Source organism: Ovis aries, chromosome 8 (genome assembly GCF_016772045.2).
Source record: "Ovis aries strain OAR_USU_Benz2616 breed Rambouillet chromosome 8, ARS-UI_Ramb_v3.0, whole genome shotgun sequence".
Taxonomy (NCBI): domain Eukaryota; kingdom Metazoa; phylum Chordata; class Mammalia; order Artiodactyla; family Bovidae; genus Ovis; species Ovis aries.
Window position 1 is genome coordinate 11,184,779 of NC_056061.1, and position 22,579 is coordinate 11,207,357.

At 41.3% G+C, this 22,579-nt stretch overlaps 1 protein-coding gene across 11 annotated transcripts in view; it reads left to right on the top strand.

Annotated features, from left to right (window-relative positions):
* Positions 1–22,067: 22,067 nt before the first annotated feature.
* ECHDC1 (ethylmalonyl-CoA decarboxylase 1) overlaps positions 22,068–22,579 on the top strand; it is a 70,194-nt gene continuing 69,682 nt past the window's right edge. For 8 of the 11 annotated variants that reach the window (XM_060419415.1, XM_060419414.1, XM_060419413.1 and 5 more), the window contains exon 1: positions 22,203–22,432. The gene's annotated coding sequence lies outside the window, so the exon portion shown is untranslated. Of the gene's footprint in view, positions 22,135–22,202; positions 22,456–22,579 lie in introns of those variants that run through there. The other 3 variants (XM_042253197.2, XM_004011133.6, XM_042253199.2) reach the window with 2 other exon arrangements.

Here is a 22,579-nt window from a genome sequence, read left to right on the forward strand (position 1 = left end):
ACCTCTCAGATGTCCTTCAGCCCACGTGGCCAACAAAGCTAAAAATTCTAAATAGCTCCTAGGTCTCCTAGGCTCTGTTTTCACCAGTGTAAAAATAGAAGAACATTGTGGATGAGTTCTTTTATAAACCACAAAAATTGGAAAGACCAAGGCACAAGCTTCCACTGGAAAGAAAGAGTAGGAGTTTGTCATCCGCCTGGCCTGAGGGAGGCCACAGGATATTTGATATTCCCGTTATTTATAGCCAGGTGATGATATCAAGCTGGCCATTTGAGCTGTTTAAGAAAAGAATGTTTTTAATTCCTGAGTAAGTCCTGAATTGTATTTAAACGATATCAAGCATCCAAATGAGAAAAACAATCTTTGTGTGGTAAATGAATGGGACTATAAAGGAATGCCAATCAGCTTGATGTTATGCAGGCAAAATAGCTTATAATTTAATGGAGTGTTACACATCCACACAGATCATGCTTGACATTACACAGATGTAGCCTCCAGCTTTGTCAGAGGTGACTCACTCAGAAAATTAGGAGCTTTGGGAGACAGGGTGGTGAATGAGTTGCCTGTGAACCGGTTGCATTGTTCATACACATGCTATTTCTATGAAGTTTTCATTTAGCAGACCAAGCCAGCAGCCAGAAGACTGCAGAGCTTCCCACCCTTGTCCTGCCAATTAGTCTGTCTGTACATAAGGAGTTCCTGGCTGCATGATGACGCCAAGACACTGGACTGTTAGTCACGTAAATAGCTACAGAATTGCAAAAAATGGGTGATACTCTCTACCTCACATTATAGTTAGTGCTTTATCTGTTTTTATTCAGTCACATTAAAGTGTCCAGAGATTTCTTGGCCCTATAAAATGTGTGTTCTCATCCAAACACAATTTCTGGCTTGACTCTGTCCTCTTTTCACAAAAGGTATTCACTTATGGTATTAGTTCTAGTAGAGAAGAGAATATCAAAATCTGTCTACTCTGCTGAATTAAATTCTAAGGGGAGTGCTAATATTACATTTTTAAAATAACTTTATTTATTTTTGGCTGTGCTGGATCTTTGTTGCTACGTGGGCTTCTCCCTAGTTGCAGCAAGTGGGGGCTACTTCCTAGCTGCAGTGCGCGGGCTTCTCATTGCAATGGCTTACCTTGTCCTGGAGCGCAGGTTCTAGGGCACATAAGCTTCAGTAGTTGCAGCACATGGCTCAGTAGTTGTAGCTACTTAGGACTCTAGAGCACAGGCTTAATGGTTGTGGTGCACAAGCTCAGTTGCTTCACAGCATGTGAGATCTTCCTTGACCAAGGATGGAACCCTTATCTCCGTATTGGCAAGTGGATTCTTACCCACTTAACCATCAGGGAAGTCAAGTACATTTTTCTATAATGGAAATATTAAATAAATTAAGATGCCATATATCTCTTCTTCAACATCTTTAAAAAACTGGTATGTTGAAGTTTCCTTCTTCATTTTTGCTAATTTATGTCACCAATGATATAAAAATGCAGCTCTTAAAAATACTGCTTTATGAATTTGCATTTGCCTCTTACAGAGAATTACCAGTGAATTGGTAACCTATGAAGCTTGGAGATTCCTTTTTTTTTAAAAATGCATTGTCTGTTTTTATTTTGCTTTCCACAAAACATACATTCACCAGGGGCTGTGTGATGATGGTGAAATGGAGAATATATCTTCTTGAAGGCTATTTATAACTCGATGCTAAATAGTTTAATTACAGTGGAAATTCTGTAGTTTAAGGTATGGCTCTGAACTAGTAAATATGGACCAGATTTGGAAATGAAACACTTTTTTCAAGTAAAAAAGGAAACATTAATTTAAAAAAAAATACAAGGAAGGAGAAATGAAGAAAGAAAACAAGGAAGGAGAAATGAAGCTCAACTCAACAGGTTTTCCTGGAGTGAAGTTTCATCATTGCGGTAAACTAACAAAAACACAGGTGAAACCTGGAGATTCCTTTAAACTGAGTTTTTTTAGCTTTTGAAAGAAACTAAAATCAAAACTAAGACAAAATCTTTTAAGAAAAGCACATGGTTGAAAGAGTATGATTTTAAAACTTGACATCTCTAGTTGGAATTCTAAGTGTGCTCCTTACTAGCTTTGTGCAGTGGGAACAGTTGAATGTCTGTTCCCTCACCTTTGATATAGGTAAACACTTTGCATGGGGAATATCTTTTGAAAATTGAATATGATAACCTGTCCAGCTCCTAGCACAGAGAGTCACAGACTAGCCACCAGTAAATATTAGTTCCTTGTCTATTCCTCCTTCCTTCTTCATAAGCTTAGATTATATATATATATATATATATATATATATACACACACGTACATATATTATCCCTTTTATTTTCTAAATCCAGTAGAATATTAACTGTTTCTAGACTTTACCCATTATTTTATTCCGTTCCAAAATGCTTCACAGAAGCATTTAATTTTTTTTTCTACATCCCTTTTATTTTCTACATCAGTAGAATATTAACTGTTTCTAGGCTTTACCCATTATTTTGTTCACTTCCAAAATGCTTCACAGAAGAAATTGGTTTGAAGCAGATATCAAGCAAGTGAGCCTAGAGAACACGGAGTCACCATTCTATGGAGAACTTGCTCTGTGTTAGGGGTTCTTATACTTGCCCAGTCCTGATGTGCAGCTGCACAGTGAGAAGAAAGAGAATGAATTACAGTCTCTCCACTGAGAAAATTCTCAGAGGCATTTCCTTAAATGGTATTGTTATGGTTTCTGGCCCAACAGCTCTGTGAAGCCAGTTTCTTATGACTGAATTGCATAACTGAGAATCTCTTTCAAAAGGCATTTATTCAGCCTCCCATACAATGCATTCTTTATAAAGTTTTGCTGTCAACCTAAGCTCTGACCTGGGGAAACTAGACTAGGAAGGGTGTTATTTTCCCACACAGATATACTCAGTTCTACAGGAAAAGACCAGTTAGTGACCATTTTGCCAGAGTGTGGAGGTTAAGGATAAGAAGAGAGACTATTACTGCTTCTTCTGCTGGTACTACTATTCTTGATGCAAGCCAGAGAGCAAGACAGGCCCAGCTGACATGCCAATTCATCAGGTCAGTTCAGAAGCAGGAGATCTCTCTGAACTTCACCATTAAACACTCAAACTTTCTGATTTTCTCCTGAACAATAGAGGGGAGCTCTAAATCAGCTCAACTAAATTCTCTTTAAAATATATTTCTACCCGTTGAATGAGGATAGAAAATAAAATTTTGTAAATCCCAAAATATTGCATATATGGTATAAAACATATATGGAAATATGGCAATTTCAGTTTTCTGTCAAATCGTAACTAACCTGCACCTAAGGAATAGGGCACACTAACAAATCAAGGTAATTATTTATATTCAATTTAGTAAGGGTAAAAGGTTGAAAAGATTTCTTGCCTTTGAGTAGTGTATCTTGAGATGCTTTTTAACATGTGAGCATTATATGTAAGATGATACTTCCTTGCTCCCAGGTAAGGAGACTGATGCTGAGTTATATAGACTGGTAGGACAGGATTATAAAGTCTATCTATATAACACTAAACATTATTCTGAGGGGAACAGAGAGCCTTTGAAGACCCAACTAAATGTCACAGTATGGATATCCGACATGACAGATCTGGTATTTGACTATTTCAGGAAGGAATAATCAGTACTGTAGTCATTCATAAATTTCTGTCATTTTATATATAATACATAAAATCTGATTAGTCCAAACTAGTTCTTATCCCTGTGCTGTAGATGCAAAGAAGTTTGTGAGTGTGAATTTTCTGACATCTACCTTTGGAAAGCAGGACTCATAGTGTGAGGAATTACAAAAATAAACAGAGGTATTCAAAGGAGTTGGCCAACCACAGATGAATGTCCACTCAATAGCAGATTGGGGGAATAGGTGAAGTGGATTTTCAAGGCAAGATGAAATTTCATCTGGAAATATTACATTTAAATGTTAGGTTAAATAGATAGGAAGACATACTTAATAGACTCTTTGGAACCTAGGTGTGATGTCCGAACTACCGGTGTTATTGTCATTGTTTACTCTCTAAGTAAATGGACTCTTTGAGACCCCAAGGACTGTAGCCTGCCAGGCTTTTTCGTCCATGGAATTCCATTTCCTTCTCCAGGGGGTCTTTCTGAACCAGGAATTGAACCTATATCTCTTGCCTGGCAGGTGGATTCTTCACTGCTGAGCCACTAGGGAAGCCCTGAAGTACAGGTATAGAGGTGAGAATATTTGTATATAATCTACAAATGTTGAAGATAAAATGTTGCAGGTAAAGCTGCCTAGAAAGTGATTAAAAAAAAAAAAGGCAGGGGAGGGGGAGGGAAGAGTGGGGTGAAGGTGTGGGGAGCTAATAATGGAGCCTTATAGAAGAGTTGCTCCCAAAAGAAATTTAGCAATTAGTAAGAACAGTTTCACAATGGAGAGAACAGAACTCAACTTCCTTTGGAAGAACATAGGGAATATTAGGAGGTAAGGAGTTATGCAAGGAAGAAGAGAAAAAGTTTTACATTACCCGTGATTGTCTGAGGAGTTTTTCTGACCCTACACACCATGCAGAGGAAAGGACTTGGGCATTAGCTGAGTGGCCACTAGCAGGCCCACTGCACTGTTTAGAATGATAGCACAGGCAAAGATCTTAACAGCAGATTTGAAGAATTCACACCCCAGGTCCACACGGTTTAATACTGTTAACAGACATGAATTGTGTTTTACACAAGGGTTTTGTCTCTATAATTTCTTCTCTTCAAGTGTGTGTGTTGTTGCTTTTTGTTTTTTTTTTTTAATGTGAATTACACTCACCTGCAAAAAAAAAAAAAATAGATTGAATGAACTGAGTTGGTCTAAAGAACACAACTGCTATTGAGGAGGAGACACAATAAACTCTATAAGCTTGTTCTGCTTCTTCATTAAAAAACAAATGGCACCAGAAATTACAGCCTCAGTGACAAAGCCCTTGAACATGGCTAATTAACAGATCATTCTTGGGGGCCTAGGAATGAGAGTGCTAGTCATGGAGCCCTTCACATGTATTCAGGCTGCTTCAACTCCTGCTAGCTTACGGGTTTATCTGCCCCTTTTATCTGCATGCGTTTCTAGTAGTTTTGGAATTTCTGTCATGTTCCCAGGTGGTGCTAGTGTTGAAGAACCCACCTGTCATTGTAGGAGACATAAGAGACATGGGTTCAGTCCCTGGGTTGGGAAGATCCCCTGGAAGAAGGCATGGCAACCCACTCCAGTATTCTAGCCAGGAGAATCCCATGGACAGAGGAGCCTGGTAGGCTACAGTCCATAGGGTGGCAGAGTCAGAGATGACCGAAGTGACTTAGTACTCAGTCACGTGCTTATTACCAGACCCACCTTTCTCTGGGACCAACTCTAACACCAGGAAGTATGGGTTCCTAAGGGCCCTTATCTACTGAAAATGTCATTGGCAACATGCATACATGCATTCTCAGTCACTTTAGTCATGTCTGAATCTTTGCACCCCTGTAGATTGTAGTCTGCCAGGCTTCTCTGTCCATGAAATTCTCCAGGCAAGAATACTGGAGTGGGCTGCCATTTCCTCCTTCAGGGAATCTTCCCAACTCAGGGATCAAACCTGAGTCTCTTATGAATCCTGCATTGGCAGGCGGGTTCTTTACCACTAGCGGTAAAGACAATGGGGAAGCCCCCATTGTCAACATAGCCATAGCTATTTGATCCAAGGATGGATTCCACAAACTGGGATGTACTATAAAACCTTACATTTCCTGCCTCCCGTTTTTAATGCAAGTGCCTGACTTAAGCTTTGATTCCTGAGGCATCCACTTCAAAGACACTTTCTAGAATAAACACATTGGCATCCATAGGACTAGATAAAGAGCCGGGCCACCTCCTCCTACTAAGATCCCTTTGTTTTAAAGATCTTTGTTGATTTCAATAAGCGACTAATTGGACCATTTGTTTTTTTCTCTTCTCAAACTTTAAATTCCAACTCCTATATTTTAAATATTCTTCAATAAAGTGTATATCCCTGAAACCCTAGGCCCCCATCCTTGACCCCAATAAGAGGAGTTCTCCAGGTCCATTCTCTCTCTTTCTCTTCCTCTATCCCTCAAAGGACTTCACCATGAGGCCCCAGGGGTTCCATGTACTCTCCAGGAACCATGGTTAATAAACCTTTTCCCCCTCAAACTTTCCTGATGGTTATTGCTGAAGCGCCTCTTACAGTAGTAAGAAGAACCACAGGGCTGGTCCAGCCACATTGGTTATTGGTTTTTGATAGGCTGGGTTCCATACAAAACACCTGGTCAATCAGGAGGAAGACTAGAAGGCCTGAGAGTTTGTTGAGCTGAGTTCTTTAAATGGCACAAAACGTGTATAATCTCCTGCTCCTGGGTTTCTGGATCTGCCTTCTTCCTTTTTTTGCATCCTCATTTTCCTTTTGATTTTGTGAGAGATGTCCATCATCTTCCAACAAATTCCCCACTTTTGCTTATGCTAGTCAGAATTGGATCCAGTTGCTCCCAACCAAAAGAATTTAAAGAATGCTCTTTAAATTGAGATGACTTGATGTTACAGAAAGGCACATTTCTTGGAGACTGCATGGGAGCATTTGCAGTCTCTGGTTTTCCTAGGAAGCTTCTGGCAGTGCTTGTGTGCTGCCGCATCAGAGCACCTAACCATACCCTATACTTTGTCTATTTCACTGTCAGCTTCCCCAGAAGACTGTGAGTTTCATGGAGGTAGTGATTTGCACATCAACGAATCCCATGCAATCAGCTCAGAGCCTGACATTTCATAGTTGTGCCGATATTGAGTGAAAGAGTTAGTGATCTAGGTACCTCATCATCCTTACCATGGTCCATTTAGCAAAAGTGGGTAATTCATTTTGTATTACCACCAGATAACTGGTAATATTATTCTCTTTTGATATATTGTAGGGCTTCCCATGTATACTGACATACAGTTTTCTTCTACTAAATCTTAAACCTAGGGCAATTCCATCATTTTGTCAGGGGAGTTTGCAATTTCCTTGGTTCTGTCTCATCACAACAAAAATTTGAAGCGACAGATGGGCCGATGTTACAGCCCTATGTAATTTCCTCAGATGGACCAGTGTTATAGCTCCATGTTACAGCTCAGTTTTATTTAGAAAGCAAAGGAAAATACACCCTCAAGGCGTGAGGGTGGGCTGACCCAAAAGACGCAAAGAGAAGAGAAACCCCTGTTTCAATTTTGGCTCCTCTTTTTATGTGTGTGTTTTTTTTTTTTCTCTCCTCCCCCTGAGCCTGCCTTATGTAAACTGTGCTAGCCAGGAGGGCTGTTTGTTTTACCTGAGGTCCTCACTCCAGTCCTCAGATCTTTCTTTGTTCTGTTTTCATGGGCTTTTCCCTTCTTTGTCTTTTAGCCACCACCATTTTGGACTCCTTTTTCCTATTCTAACTACCTAACAGCTTTATAGGGCTAAATTCATCCTGAACTCATGAGCATAAGATCATGACTTTACTTGGAAACTGAGTTTCAAACATGGAAAATAAAGAAAATGAAGTGCTGACTGACAAAAAAATAACAAAAATGTAACTTGCAAGGAACTACGAACAGCTGACCCAACAGATTATTCATTCATGTGAGAAAGAGGAGCGATCCGTTTCCAGCTGAGCCTTTCATTCAATGGAAAGCCAGTAGTCATCTGCTGGTGGACATCTAGTGAAACAGGTATAATAATCTAATGTTAGTCTTTCAGTTGTGTCCTACTGTTTGTGACCCCAGGGATTGTAGCCCACCAGGCTCCTCTGTCCATGGGGTTTTCCAGGCAAGAATACTGGAATGGGTGGTTGCCATTTTCTTCTCTAGGGGATCTTCCCAATCCAGGGATTGAGCCTGGGTCTCCTGCATTACTGACAGATACATTATGTCTGAGCCAGCAGGGAAACCCCAAGTGAAGTGAGAGCAGTTTGCAAAGCATTAGAAGCAGAAACCTCACATCCTGGGCTTAACTCAAAGGAGAGAGGGAGGTTAATGTCTGGTGAGTGATCCAAGTCTAGTTTAAAACAGCTACAAGTCGAATTTTTGAAGAATCTAAGCTACTCCATTTTGTTAACAGAAAAACTCCATTTTGTAAGATTCTGGGAAAAGAGCCTTTGGAAATCCCCTGACCTCACCCCACCACCCATGAGCCAACTGGACCCCAGACCAGAATCTCCTGACTTAACGTTCAGGAACTTGTGGTCTACCTAACTAATAGGGATCAATAAAAAACCAACATACAACCCTTCGAAAGAAAGTGACCAATCAGATGTCCCCCTACCTAGAAATTCTTTTTTTCATGAACACTCCCTATATAAGCAATGTAATCCAAAACCCGGGGCTCCTCCCTATAGCCCCTGCGTCTGTAACGGTGGGAGCCCCAGCTCGAGCTTGGTAATAAAGACTCTCTTGCTTTTGCATCAAATATCGGCTCCCTGGTGGTCATTGGGAGATTTTGCAACTTGAGCATAACATTTTAAACCAGTTTTAGCCTAGTTTTAAACAGGATCCTGCCTTGCCTATTCACAAAATTTCCCTTCTTCCCAGGATGTAGCGTGTATTGAAGGGAATATGCTATGCACAGGCCTGTACTATAATTAACGGGGATTCTTTGAAAAATAAGAATGATTTTCTCATCACCCCCAGGCTGGGAGCAGTAAAAAGTACATCGTGGAAAGACATCTTGAAAACAAGATGTTGAAGTAATGATGTGACTGATGGAAAACCATTAGCGACTGTTACCATAACCAGAGCCTTGAAGGAGTTGCTGAGAAAGGCTAAACAACGTCATGAATGGCTTGAAGGTTTGACATTGAGGACTGTACATTGTATATCTTTATCCCCGATCTGAGACTGTAAAGAACAGATACTCTAGAGCATGAATAAGGAAGTAGAAGTTAACAATAAAAGTCATGCAAGGATTAAGATCTGGGCTTTTGCCTGTGAATGGCATCAGCCCCCTGCTGCTGCTGCTGCTGCTGCTGCTGCTGCGTCGCTTCAGTCGTGTCCTACTCTGTGCGGCCCTGATCCCCACTTTATTTCTGAGTCTTCTTTTTCTTTATTCTTCTGCGGCACCGCTCCCTCGGGTCGGTTCACTGTTGGGCTGGTCCTGACATGTATAAACATCTGAACTAAAAATTGGAGTTCTGAATGTGGGTGCTGGTAATTGCTTTACAATTGGTTTTCTGGGGGAAAAGAACCCGTAAAAAACAAACAAACAAATACTCTGGTTGTCGCATTTGCTGATTTCCATGGTCTACATTGTTTCTAACATGCCCAATTTCCAGATACCAGTATGATATCAAGTAGCTCACACAATTCCTGAAAATTTATCAGTTGATAAATTTATCAGCTCTCAGGAGCTGGTACAGGTGAACTCCTACACACCACTGATTCTCTTCCTTGGAGGGTGTATATCACATACCTCTGTCCATTTACTGACACAGGCATACTTATATGCATTTACTAAACTAACACCTATGAAGTAAGTGTCTTGGACTTCTCTGGTAGCCCAGCTGGTAAAGTAAAGAATCCGCCTGCAATGCAAGATGCCCCAGTTCAATTCCTGGGTCGGGAAGATCCCCTGGAGAAGGGATAGGCTCCAACTCCAATATTCTTGGGCTTCCCTGGTGGCTCAGATGGTAAAGAATCTGCCTGTAACGTGGGAGACCTGAGTTCAGCCCCCAGGGTTGGGAAGATCCCCTGGAGGAGGGCACGGCAACCCATTCCAGTGTTGTTGCCTGGAGAATCTCCATTGACAGAGAAACCTGGTAGCCTATAGTCCAGGGGCTCACACAGAGTCGGATACAACTGAATGACTAAACACAGCATGTGAAGTGTCTTGTGACAGAAATGGGAGGTAAAAAGGCTAACTCTACCCTTTCAGGGTTACTAGTCTAACAGAAACAATTTGAAAAAAAAAAAAAAAAAACTAGTACAGGTACTATTAGAGGTACAGTCTAAATGGGCCACAAACAGGAAAGTACTTAAGTCTGTATGAGGAGGCAAAGGAATATAATATTAACTATTTAGCCATTTACTGAGTATGCTTTCAGCAATGAATATGTACCAGGAACTGCAAGCATTTGATCACACAGAGGGAAATTAGTTGCTTCTAGAGAGACCTTCATCTATAGGCGACACAGAGTCGGAAACGAGTGAAACAACTTAGCAGCAGCAGCAGCAGAGAGACCTGCACACGACAGCAGGAAAGATTAGGAAGCAAATGATCAGATTCTGGTATAATTACAATAAATACAATTACAGAAGTGGATACTAGAAAGAAGGATGGCGTATAAAAAGCATAAAATCTACACTACTTAGTGTAGGCCACAAGACCCCAGTCACAAGGCCCATTTATGTTCATCTATACTCATTTCTGACATACCATGTAACCTATGCTCTAATCTAAGTGTCTTGAAGATGCTCAGATGCCTCTAAAATGCTCATTTCTTGCCATTGAAACTCATGCTTTCCTCTTCTGGATTCAAGTGGTCCTGAGCATTTCCATATAACTTTTTTGAAGGGAAATATACTAGAGCACGGAGGTTTTTCTGGTGTCTCAGGCAGTAAAGAATCCTCCTGCAATGCAGGAGACCCAGATTCGAACCCTAGGGCAGGAAGATCCCCTGGAGAAAGAAATGGCAGCCCAGTCCGGTATTTTTGCCTGGAGAATTCCATGGATAGGGATGCCTGGTGGGTTGCAGTCCATGGGGTCGCAAAGAGTCAGACATAACTAAATGACTAACACACACACACTTACTAGAACACTCTTTATCTTTTTGTTAGACACCACAGGGAGCAAGGAACCTTCTTTTTACCACCTACCATCCCCACCTATATTTCTATGTGTATCCACCTTTGGAAAATTAGACCCTAAGGGTATGCCTTACCATCTTCTATTTAGTCTTTCTTGAAAAAATATTCTCAAAGATTTCCAAAAGCCGAGGAAAAATTATGCTTTTTGTTGTTGTCATTATTATTCCATTTGTAATCTTTTTTCTTTCACCATTCCAAAACGTATATATTTTAGAATAAACTAAAATTATTTCTAGATAACAAGAATTTGTCCAGGGCCTATGATATCCAGATTTGTACAGGGTATCATGAAATTTAATAAAGCAATTAATAAAGTTCAATAAAGATGAAAAGTATACAAAAATAAGCAACCCAAATATAATTCTAGAGGTGAAGATATGCGATATAAGCAAGATAAAGAAGTATGTCTCCGGGCATGAAGTAAAATGTTGATGGGTGAGTTGGCATTAGTCAGAGAGTGTAGCATTTTAATTGATAGTGGAAAGGCAGGAGTTCAAAGAACAAGGACATCTCCCTCTCTCTCACTGGGAGAACAGGATGAGCAGAGAACATGCAGGGGAGAGAGAAGGAGGGTGATCTCTCTGAGAAGTCTGTCAGGGAACAAGGGATCACACACAGGCTACAGCAAGGTAAGGGGAGTGGACAGGGCCACAGCATAGTGGTTAAGAAGTTCAGCTCCATAGCCATGTAGCTTGACATAGAGTCTCCGAGGTGTATGAACAGAGGACTTGAACTTTAGGCTGGCACTTCTGAAAGATCATAAGGGATAATATTTCACTTAATTACATTTCAAAGTGGGTGGTGGTTATATTTTCTGTTCGTCTCTCCGTCTTTTAAAATATAAGTTGCTACAGTCACCTAAACAAAAACAGTTGGTGATCAATTTAAAGACATACGGCACAGACATTTTACCTTCCAAGTGTGACTTTTTTCCAATTGTGATATTTTCTTTCCTGAAATTCAAAGTTTAAAACTCTCAGTGGAAGCATTTCTAAAATATAAATGATGACGGCAGTGGAGAAAAATAAACATAGTGATTACTGAGCTTAATTATAAGAGCAAATGAGTTCTGGTGGGGTACAGATTGTGTGACGACATGTAATCTAGCCGTGAGGTCAAGAGGCCATGACGTCAAAGCCACCCTTACTTGTCTGAAGAGTCACTGGCTGCCTAGGCAATGTTCCTATAGGGACAACAGAAAAGGTGCCTGTCACTCAAAACAACTCCCCTGTCTACGGACTGACTTCCGACATCTTTAAAATTTCTCTAAAGAGAGGACTTTTAAGTGAATATCCTCTGTGAGATATGGGCTTCCCAGGTGGCACGAGTGGTAAAGAACCCACCTGCCAATGCAGGAGATATTAAGAGAGGTGGGTTTGATCCCTGGGTTGGGAAGATCCCCTGAAGGAAGGCATGGCAACCCACTCCACTGTTCTTGCCTGGAGAATCCCATGGACAGAGGAGCCTGGGGGGCTACAGTCCATGCGATCGCAAAGAGTCAGATACAGCTGAAGCAACTTAGCACACACACGGGCACTCTGCACAATATAAGGAGTTGGTTTACATTTACTTGAAGATACAAATGAATGAGGTTGTTTCGGTCATGCCAGTCTCATGAGTGCTCATTTTTTATCTAATGTGATAATCTGACCACATATCACGGCACTCTTTCCCCAGGGTGAGTTTGCATAGTATACTTATATACTCTGTATGGTGTGGAATAGCAGGATTCACTCTGGATCACTTCTTTACTTATGTAAATAACTTACTGAAGTACATTAGCAAATGCAGCTTCAGTTTTTCCTACCACTCTTCATGGTAGAATTTGTGTTTGGAGTAACATTTAAATTGCAACCCCTTCCATGCCTTCCGATTTAAAATAAATAAATAAATAAATTCACAATTCTAAAAAGTATAGTCTCTGATATTTAATAAGCACCATTTCTTGGATATCAAGGGCTTCATGCTATTTTAGGAAGATAAAACGTCATACAAGAAAGCATCTAATAGATTCTATATCTATTTCTGTAAAAGATAGTTACAGTAGTTATCTAAAAACCACACAGCTTTCAAACAGATTCCATCTGGAACTGTGAGTAGTTTCCTCCAGGCAAAAGAAATGAGGGGACAATTTAACAGAAGCAGCAGAGGAAAACAAGGAAAGTTATTGTAACAATAACACATGCATGTCCGTCAATTTGGGCTTCCAGGTAGCACCAGTAGTAAAGAGCCCATCCGCAAATACGGAAGACTTAAGAGCCGCAGGTTCAATTCCTGGGTCAGGAGGATACCTTGGAGGAGGGCATGCAACACACTTCAGTATTCTCACCTGGAGAATCCCAAGGACAGAGGAGCCTGGAGGGCTCCAGTGCATAGGGTCACAAAGAGTTGGACACGACTGAATTGACTTAGCCCGCATGCATGTTCATCAGTTTGGCAACTATCTTAGTTTCTTGTTACAACACAAATCTAGTATATATTTTATGAGCAATACCTGTACTTTGAGTATTGCAGGTTGCAAACATGAGTTTCTTTTTTAAAACTGAAGTAAACACACCCAGAAATTACAGAAGTGAGACAAACATGATCATGTACTGCTGGTGGAAGAGTAAATTGGTCTAATCTTTCCAGAAAACAAACGAGTCAAATATCAAATGCCTTTAAAACTTGTTCATGGGACTTCCCTTGTAGTCCAGGGAAGAATCCACCTTGCAATGTAGGGGATACAGGTTCAATCCCTGGTCAAGGAACTAAGATCCCACATGCCACAGAGCAACTAAGCCCACATGCTAGGACCAGAGAGTCCTTGCACCACAACAAAAGATCCAGATATGATACAATGAAGCCCCTGCATGCCACAACTAAGACCCGAGGCAGCCAAATAAGTAAACAAATATGGGGGAAAAACCACTTTATTTGTAATATTTTAACACTTTCAGCAATCTCTCTAAGGAACTTGTCAGTGATCTTTTAAAAAGAGAATATGGATGTTTTGCCCAGTACTCTTCTGAAGAGCAAAATTTAACTCTACAACAGGGGAATGGTTAAATAGATTGTTCCATTTCCACACATAATATTGTGGAGCCTATAACTATGTTTTGAAAACCTAGTCTTATTTTTAAAGGCTTATGAGTTAATGATAATTTTTTGCAATGTGAGTAAAATTTTACATATGTGACCATTAAAGTTTATTAAAAAAATAAATCGAATGATGATATTTCAGTTCTTCGTATTTTCCACTGCCAGACAACAGCTGTAATATTCACTGATGGATCAGTCTTAGTCCCGCTTATTTATGTCACGTAGAACAAATCTATTTCAACTTCTTCACCTTTCAAATATTCAAAACTAGGTAAAGACAGCTGTCAGATAATGTCTACTCATTCCCAATTCTAACAAAATGTCACAATTTCTCCAAGTTAAACATTCCTGACACTATCAGCCACTCCCTACATGACATTTTCTATTTATTTACTCGATTGTATTTATATGAAATGCTTTCTATCTGCTGGTCACTCTTTTGTGTGCTTTACAAAGGCGAGTTAAAGTAGCCTTTATGGTATTCGCTGATCTAGGTTACTAGAGATTTGTGTTTCTAGTTCTGGAATGTAAAGAGAAATGAGACCTTGGGACCATTCCAGGCGGAGAGTTAAACTGAGTCCTGCCCTCCCGCCCCTGCATGAAGTTGTGATCTTTGAAGGGCTGTGCCTTCTGAAAAATGATAAATGAGGCAAAATCTGTACAGCAAGAAAATGTGCCTGTCTTAACTTGAGCTATGAGTGAGGAAAGAAATTTCCCTTAAGAATTGGTAAACACAGGCATAAGTCAGGCCATCTTAAGGCTTTACCTTAAACAACCAGGATGGTTAAGTGCCAAATTGAGAAATATACTTGCACTAGCATCTTTCAGAGCCCAAGCAACATGCCCTGACAGTATGTCTTGCAAAACATAATCCATAAGGATATAAATTTAATGCAAGTTTGTGGATTAAATCTTGCAGTCTCAGAAGCCCTAAAGTTAAGCAGATAAAGTCAGAGTCAGCATGACCTCACATGTCATAATTACAAAACTCTCATAGTCAAAAGTGTTTCAAATGCTTGAAGAAATAGTAAGACACAAAAACTGAGTAATTAACCAGGTATTATGCATATACATGTCTATATACCCAAAAAAGACAATTTTAAGGATAGCATTCATAATAGCAACAAAACAAAAAATAGCAAGGAGGAGTAGCCCTAATAATATGAATGTATAACTTCAGTGGAGAAAATATGAACACTTTGCTGGAAGATATTGAAGAGATAAATCAAGTACCTGCAGGAAAGATTTCTGCTGAGCAGGAATAAACAAAGCTGATGAACAAAGCTGTTTATTATCATAGCTTAATTTATAATTCTAATGTGAACTCCTTTGAAAATTCCATACAAGTTTGTTATGCAATTTGACAAACTGGTTTGAAAATGCAGACGTATCAGCTAATGGCCATGCACAGCCCAGACAATTCTGGAAATGTAGAACTAGAAGAGGATTTGTCCACTTATATACCAATGCCTATTACAAAGCAATAATAATTGAGACAATGTTGTGCTGGCTCAGAAGTAAACCCAAAATCAAAGGAACAGAATAGTAAGCCTAGAAACTGAACCACACATAAACAAACTTCACACATGACAAGTGCCATTGCTAATCCATAGTGAAAATAGGGACAATTCAATAAATGGTGCTAAATAATTGGTTACAAACATGGAAGATAAATTATATCTGTATGTCACACCACACCCAAAACTCAACATCCATTTCTAGTCTTAAATACAAATAAGGAAAAGCATAAGACTTTTGAATAACAAGGCAGTATTGTATGAGTTCAGGACAGACAAGAATAAATAAAGAGGTTTATCTACTACTGTGGACAGGAATCTCTTAGAAGAAATGTAGTGGTCATCATGGTCAACAAAAGAGTCCAAAATGCAGTATTTGGATGCAGTCTCAAAAACGACAGAATGATCTCTGTTCGTCTCCAAGGCAAACCATTCACGATCACAGTAATGCAAGTCTATGCCCCAACCAATAACGCTGAAGAAGCTGAAGTTGAATGGTTCTATGAAGACCTCCAAGACCTTTCAGGACTAACACCCAAAAAAGATGTCCTTTTCATTATAGGGGACTGGAATGCAAAAGTAGGAAGTCAAGAAACACCTGGAGTAACAGGCAAATTTGGCCTTGGAATGTGGAATGAAGCAGGGCAAAGATGAATAGTTTCGCAAAGAAAATGCGCTGGTCATAGCAAACACCCTCTTCCAACAACCCAAGGGAAGACTCTACACATGGACATCACCAGATGGTCAACACCGAAATCAGATTGATTATATTCTTTGCAGCCAAAGATGGAGAAGCTCTATACAGTCAACAAAAACAAGACCAGAAGCTGACTGTGGCTCAGATCATGAACTCCTTATTGCCAAATTCGAACTTAAATTGAGGAGAGTATGGAAAACCGCTAGACCATTTATGAATGACCTAAATCAGTTCAGTTCAGTTCAGTCACTCAGTCGTGTCCGACTTTCTGTGACCCATGAATCACAGCACGCCAGGCCTCCCTGTCCATCACCAACTCCCGTTCACTCAGACTCACGTCCATCAAGTGAGTGATGCTATCCAGCCATCTCATCCTCGGTCGTCCCCTTCTCCTCCTGCCCCCAATCTCTCCCAGCATCAGGGTCTTTTCCAATGAGTCAACTCTTCACATGAGGTGGCCAAAGTACTGGAGCTTCAGCTTTAGCATCATTCCTTCCGAAGAAATCCTAGGGCTGATCTCCTTCAGAATGGATTGGTTGGATCTCCTTGCAGTCCAAGGAACTCTCAACAGTCTTCTCCAACACCATAGTTCAAAAGCATCAATTCTTCGGCACTCTGCCTTCTTCACAGTCCAACTCACATCTATACATGACCACTGGAAAACCATAGCCTTGACTAGACGGACCTTAGTCGGCAAATGTCTCTGCTTTTGAATATGCTATCTAGGTTGGTCATAACTTTTCTTCCAAGGAGTAAGTGTCTTTTAACTTCATGGCTGCAATCACCATCTGCAGTGATTTTGGAGCCCCCCAAAATGAAGTCTGACACTGTTTTCACTGTTTCCCCATCTATTTGCCATGAAATGATGGGACCAGATGCCATGATCTTCGTTTTATGAATGTTGAGCTTTAAGCCAACTTTTTCACTCTCCTCTTTCACTTTCATCAAGAGGCTTCTTAGTTCCTCTTCACTTTCTGCCATTAGGATGGTGTCATCTGCATATCTGAGGTTATTGATATTTCTCCTGGCAATCTTGATTCCAACTTGTGTTTCTTCCAGTCCAGTGTTTCTCATGATGTACTCTGTATATAGCTTAAATAAGCAGGGTGACAACATACAGCCTTGACGTACTCCTTTTCCTATTTGGAACCAGTCTGTTGTTCCATGTCCAGTTCTAACTGTTGCTTCCTGACCTGCATACAGATTGCTCAAGAGGCAGGTCAGGTGGTCTGGCATTCCCATCTCTTTCCGAATTTTCCACAGTTTCTTGAGATCCACACAATCAAAGTCTTTGGCATAGTCAATAAAGCAGAAATAGATGTTTTTCTGGAACTCTCTTGCTTTTTCCATGATCCAGCAGATGTTGGCAATTGGATCTCTGGTTCCTCTGCCTTTTCGAAAACCAGCTTGAACATCAGGAAGTTCACAGTTCATGTATTGATGAAGCCTGGCTTGGGGAATTTTGAGCATTACTTTACTAGATGTGAGATGAGTGCAATTGTGCGGTAGTTTGAGCATTCTTTGGCATTGCCTTTCTTTGGGATTGGAATGAAAACTGACTTTTTCCAGTCCTGTGGCCACTACTGAGTTTTCCAAATGTGCTGGCATATTGAGTGCAGTACTTTCACAGCATCATCTTTCAGGATTTGAAACAGCTCAACTGGAATTCCATCACCTCCACTAGCTTTGTTCATAGTGATGCTTTCTAAGGCCCACTTGACTTCACATTCCAGGATGTCTGGCTCTAGATTAGTGATCACCCCATCATGATTATCTGGGTCGTGAAGATCTTTTTCATACAGTTCTTCTGTGTATTCTTGCCACCTCTTCTTAATATCTTCTGCTTTTGTTAGGTCCATACCATTTCTGTCCTTTAACGAGCCCATCTTTGCATGAAATATTCCCTTGGTACCTCTAATTTTCTTGAAGAGATCTCTAGTCTTTCCCATTCTGTTGTTTTCCTCTATTTCTTTGCATTGATCACTGAAGAAGGCTTTCTTATCTCTTCTTGCCTTTCTCTGGAACTCTGCATTCAGATGCTTATATCTTTCCTTTTCTCCTTTGCTTTTCACTTCTCTTCTTTTCACAGCTATTTGTAAGGCCTCTCCAGACAGCCATTTTGCCTTTTTGCATTTCTTTTGCATGGGGATGGTCTTGATCCCTGTCTCCTGTACAATGAGGTCATGAACCTCATTCCATAGTTTTTCAGGCACACTATCTATCAGATCTAGGCCCTTAAATCTATTTCTCACTTCCACTGTATAATCATGAGGGGTTTGATTTAGGTCATACCTGAATGGTCTAGCAGTTTTCCCTATTTCTTCAATTTGAGTCTGAATTTGGTAATAAGTAGTTCATGATCTGAGCCACAGTCAGCTCCTGGTCTTGTTTTTGTTGACTGTATAGAGCTTCTCCATCTTTGGCTGCAAAGAATATAATCAATCTGATTTCGGTGTTGACCATCTGGTGATGTCCATGCATAGAGTCTTCTCTTGTGTTGTTGGAAGAGGGTGTTTGCTATGAGGGTGCATTTTCTTGGCAAAACTCTATTAGTCTTTGCCCTGCTTCATTCCACATTCCAAGGCCAAATTTGCCTGTTACTCCAGGTGTTTCTTGACTTCCTACTTTTGCATTCCAGTCCCCTATAATGAAAAGGACATCTTTTTTGGGTGTTAGTTCTAAAAGGTCTTGGAGGTCTTCATAGAACCATTCAACTTCAGCTTCTTCAGCATTACTGGTTGAGTCATAGACTTGGATAACTGTGATATTGAATGGTTTGCCTTGGAGACGAACAGAGATCATTCTGTCGTTTTTGAGACTGCATCCAAATACTGCATTTTGGACTCTTTTGTTGACCAAGATGGCTACTACATTTCTTCTGAGGGATTCCTGTCTGCAGTAGTAGATATAATGGTCATCTGAGGTAAATTCACCCATTCCAGTCCATTTTAGTTAGCTGATTCCTAGAATGTCGACGTTCACTCTTGCCATCCCTTGTTTGACCACTTCCAATTTGCCTTCATTCATGGATCTGACATTCCAGGTTCCTATGCAATATTGCTCTTTACAGCATCGGACATTGCTTCTATCACCAGTCACATCCACAGCTGGGCATTGTTTTTACTTTGGCTTCATCCCAAAACTTCTTTCTGGAGTCCTTTCTCCACTGATCTCTGTAGCATATTGGGCACCTACTGACGTGGGGAGTTCCTGTTTCAGTATCCTATCATTTTGCCTTTTCATACTGTTCATGTTCATACTGACCTAAATCAAATCCCTTAAAATTATACAGTGGAAGTGAGAAATAGATTTAAGGAACTAGATCTGATAGATAGAGTGCCTGATGAACTATGGACTGAGGTTCGTGATATTGTACAGGAGACAGGGATCAAGACCATCCCCATGCAAAAGAAATGCAAAAAGGCAAAATGGCTGTCTGAGGAGGCCTTACAAATAGCTGTGAAAAGAAGAGAAGTGAAAAGCAAAGGAGAAAAGGAAAGATATAAGCATCTGAATGCAGAGTTCCAAAGAATAGCAAGGAGAGATAAGAAAGCCTTCCTCAGCAATCAATGCAAAGAAATAGAGGAAAACAACAGAATGGGAAAGACTAGAGATCTCTTCAAGAAAATTAGAGATACCAAGGGAACATTTCATGCAAAGATGGGCTCGATAAAGGACAGAAATGGTATGGACCTAACAAAAGCAGAAGATATTAAGAAGAGGTGGCAAGAATACACAGAAGAACTGTATGAAAAAGATCTTCACGACCCAGATAATCATGATGATATGATCACTAATCTAGAGCCAGACATCCTGGAATGTGAAGTCAAGTGGGCCTTAGAAAGCATCACTATGAACAAAGCTAGTGGAGGTGATGGAATTCCAGTTGAGCTGTTTCAAATCCTGAAAGATGATGCTGTGAAAGTACTGCACTCAATATGCCAGCACATTTGGAAAACTCAGTCGTGGCCACAGGACTGGAAAAGGTCAGTTTTTATTCCAATCCCAAAGAAAGGCAATGCCAAAGAATGCTCAAACTACCGCACAATTGCACTCATCTCACATGCTAGTAAAGTAATGCTCAAAATTCCCCAAGCCAGGCTTCATCAATACATGAACTGTGAACTTCCTGATGTTCAAGCTGGTTTTCGAAAAGGCAGAGGAACCAGAGATCCAATTGCCAACATCTGCTGGATCATGGAAAAAGCAAGAGAGTTCCAGAAAAACATCTATTTCTGCTTTATTGACTATGCCAAAGACTTTGATTGTGTGGATCTCAAGAAACTGTGGAAAATTCGGAAAGAGATGGGAATGCCAGACCACCTGACCTGCCTCTTGAGCAATCTGTATGCAGGTCAGGAAGCAACAGTTAGAACTGGACATGGAACAACAGACTGGTTCCAAATAGGAAAAGGAGTACGTCAAGGCTGTATGTTGTCACCCTGCTTATTTAAGCTATATACAGAGTACATCATGAGAAACACTGGACTGGAAGAAACACAAGTTGGAATCAAGATTGCCAGGAGAAATATCAATAACCTCAGATATGCAGATGACACCATCCTAATGGCAGAAAGTGAAGAGGAACTAAGAAGCCTCTTGATGAAAGTGAAAGAGGAGAGTGAAAAAGTTGGCTTAAAGCTCAACATTCATAAAACGAAGATCATGGCATCCAGTCCCATCACTTCATGGGAAATAGATGGGGAAACAGTGGAAACAGTGTCAGACTTCATTTTGGGGGGCTCCAAAATCACTGCAGATGGTGATTGCAGCCATGAAGTTAAAAGACACTTACTCCTTGGAAGAAAAGTTATGACCAACCTAGATAGCATATTCAAAAGCAGAGACATTTGCCGACTAAGGTCCATCTAGTCAAGGCTATGGTTTTCCAGTGGTCATGTATAGATGTGAGTTGGACTGTGAAGAAGGCAGAGTGCTGAAGAATTGATGCTTTTCAACTGTGGGGTTGGAAAAGACTCTTGAGAGTCCCTTGGACAGCAAGGAGATCCAACCAGTCCATCCTAAAATAAATCAGTCCTGAATAGTCATTGTTTGGACTGATGCTGAAGTTGAAACTCCAATACTTTGGCTACTCGATGCAAAGAACTCATTGGTAAAGACCCTGATGCTGGGAAAGGCTGAAGCCGGGACGAGAAGGAGAGGACAGAGGATGAGATGGCTGGATGGCATCACCGACTCAATGGACATGAGTTTGAGTAAGATCTGGGCGTTGGTGATGGACAGGGAGGCCTGGCATGCTGCAGTCCATGGGGTTGCCAAGAGTCAGAGAGGACTGAGTGACTGAACTATAATGAAGCTTCTTGGTGGCTCAGACGATAAAGAATCTTCCTTCAATGCAGGAGACTCAGGTTTGAGCCCCTGGGTCCAGAAGATGCCCTGAAGGGAATGGCAACGGATTCCAGTATTCTTGCCCAGAGAATTAGATGGACAGAGGAGCCTGGCGGACTACAGTCCACGGGGTCGCAGAGTTGGACATGACTGAGTGTCTACTACTGACACACAGACACACAGAGACACACACACACACAATGCCCTTATCATATGTGGTATATATGCTCAGTCTTTAACAAATCAACAACAAAAAACCTCTTTCTGCTCAAGAACGCAGAAGAGATGTTTAAGAACGTACAGCCTCGGTGACTTCTCTCCCCTCCCCTTTGGAAATTCTCCTGAACTGTCTTCTCCTCCACGTTTACATGGAAACCTGAAAAAAAGCAGGACTGCAGGATTTCAGAGCTTAAGGGCCCCAGCCCTGCGTAGCGAAGCTCGGGCCCAGAGGCCCGCTTTCCGAGCTCGCTTACTACACGAGCACCTGCAGAGAGCGGGGCGCTCCGCGTCGGGGGAGGGGCTCCTGGGTCTGGGGTGCCCGCCGAGGAGCGGAAAACCCAGGCGCCGGGAGAAGGAGCAGACACTTAACACAGGAACCCGGACGCCGCGGGCCAGAGACAGCGGGGCCAGCGCGTCCCGGGCCAGGTGGGAAAGCGGAAGGGAAGCCGGGCGGAGCGGAGGAGGGGCATGACGGGGCGGAAGGGGAAGTCGTCGCCAGTGTGGTCTTCAGGGCCGTGTGGCTGCGGGGGCTGCACTTTAAGGACCAGGTCTTGGCGAACCCGAGCAGTCACTGTGTAATGGACTTTAGCGTTTCTTCACTGGAATTCCAGATGGCGACCCGCGGGGCTTCGGCGGCGCTGTCCGTGTGAGGCCGTGCCGCAGGTCCACTGCCCTGTGCTGGGCGCGGGGACGCTGTGCAGAGCGACGCAGAGCCCTTTGCCAGGTGAGGGAACGTGACGGAAAAAGGTCAGTGGAACTTTCCTGGGAAGGTGAAGAAATAGCTGATGTTGACGTTTTCAAAAGGATAGAGACGCGTGCTTTCAGTGCTGAATTTATTTATTTAAATTTCATTTAAATGCTGACTACTTCC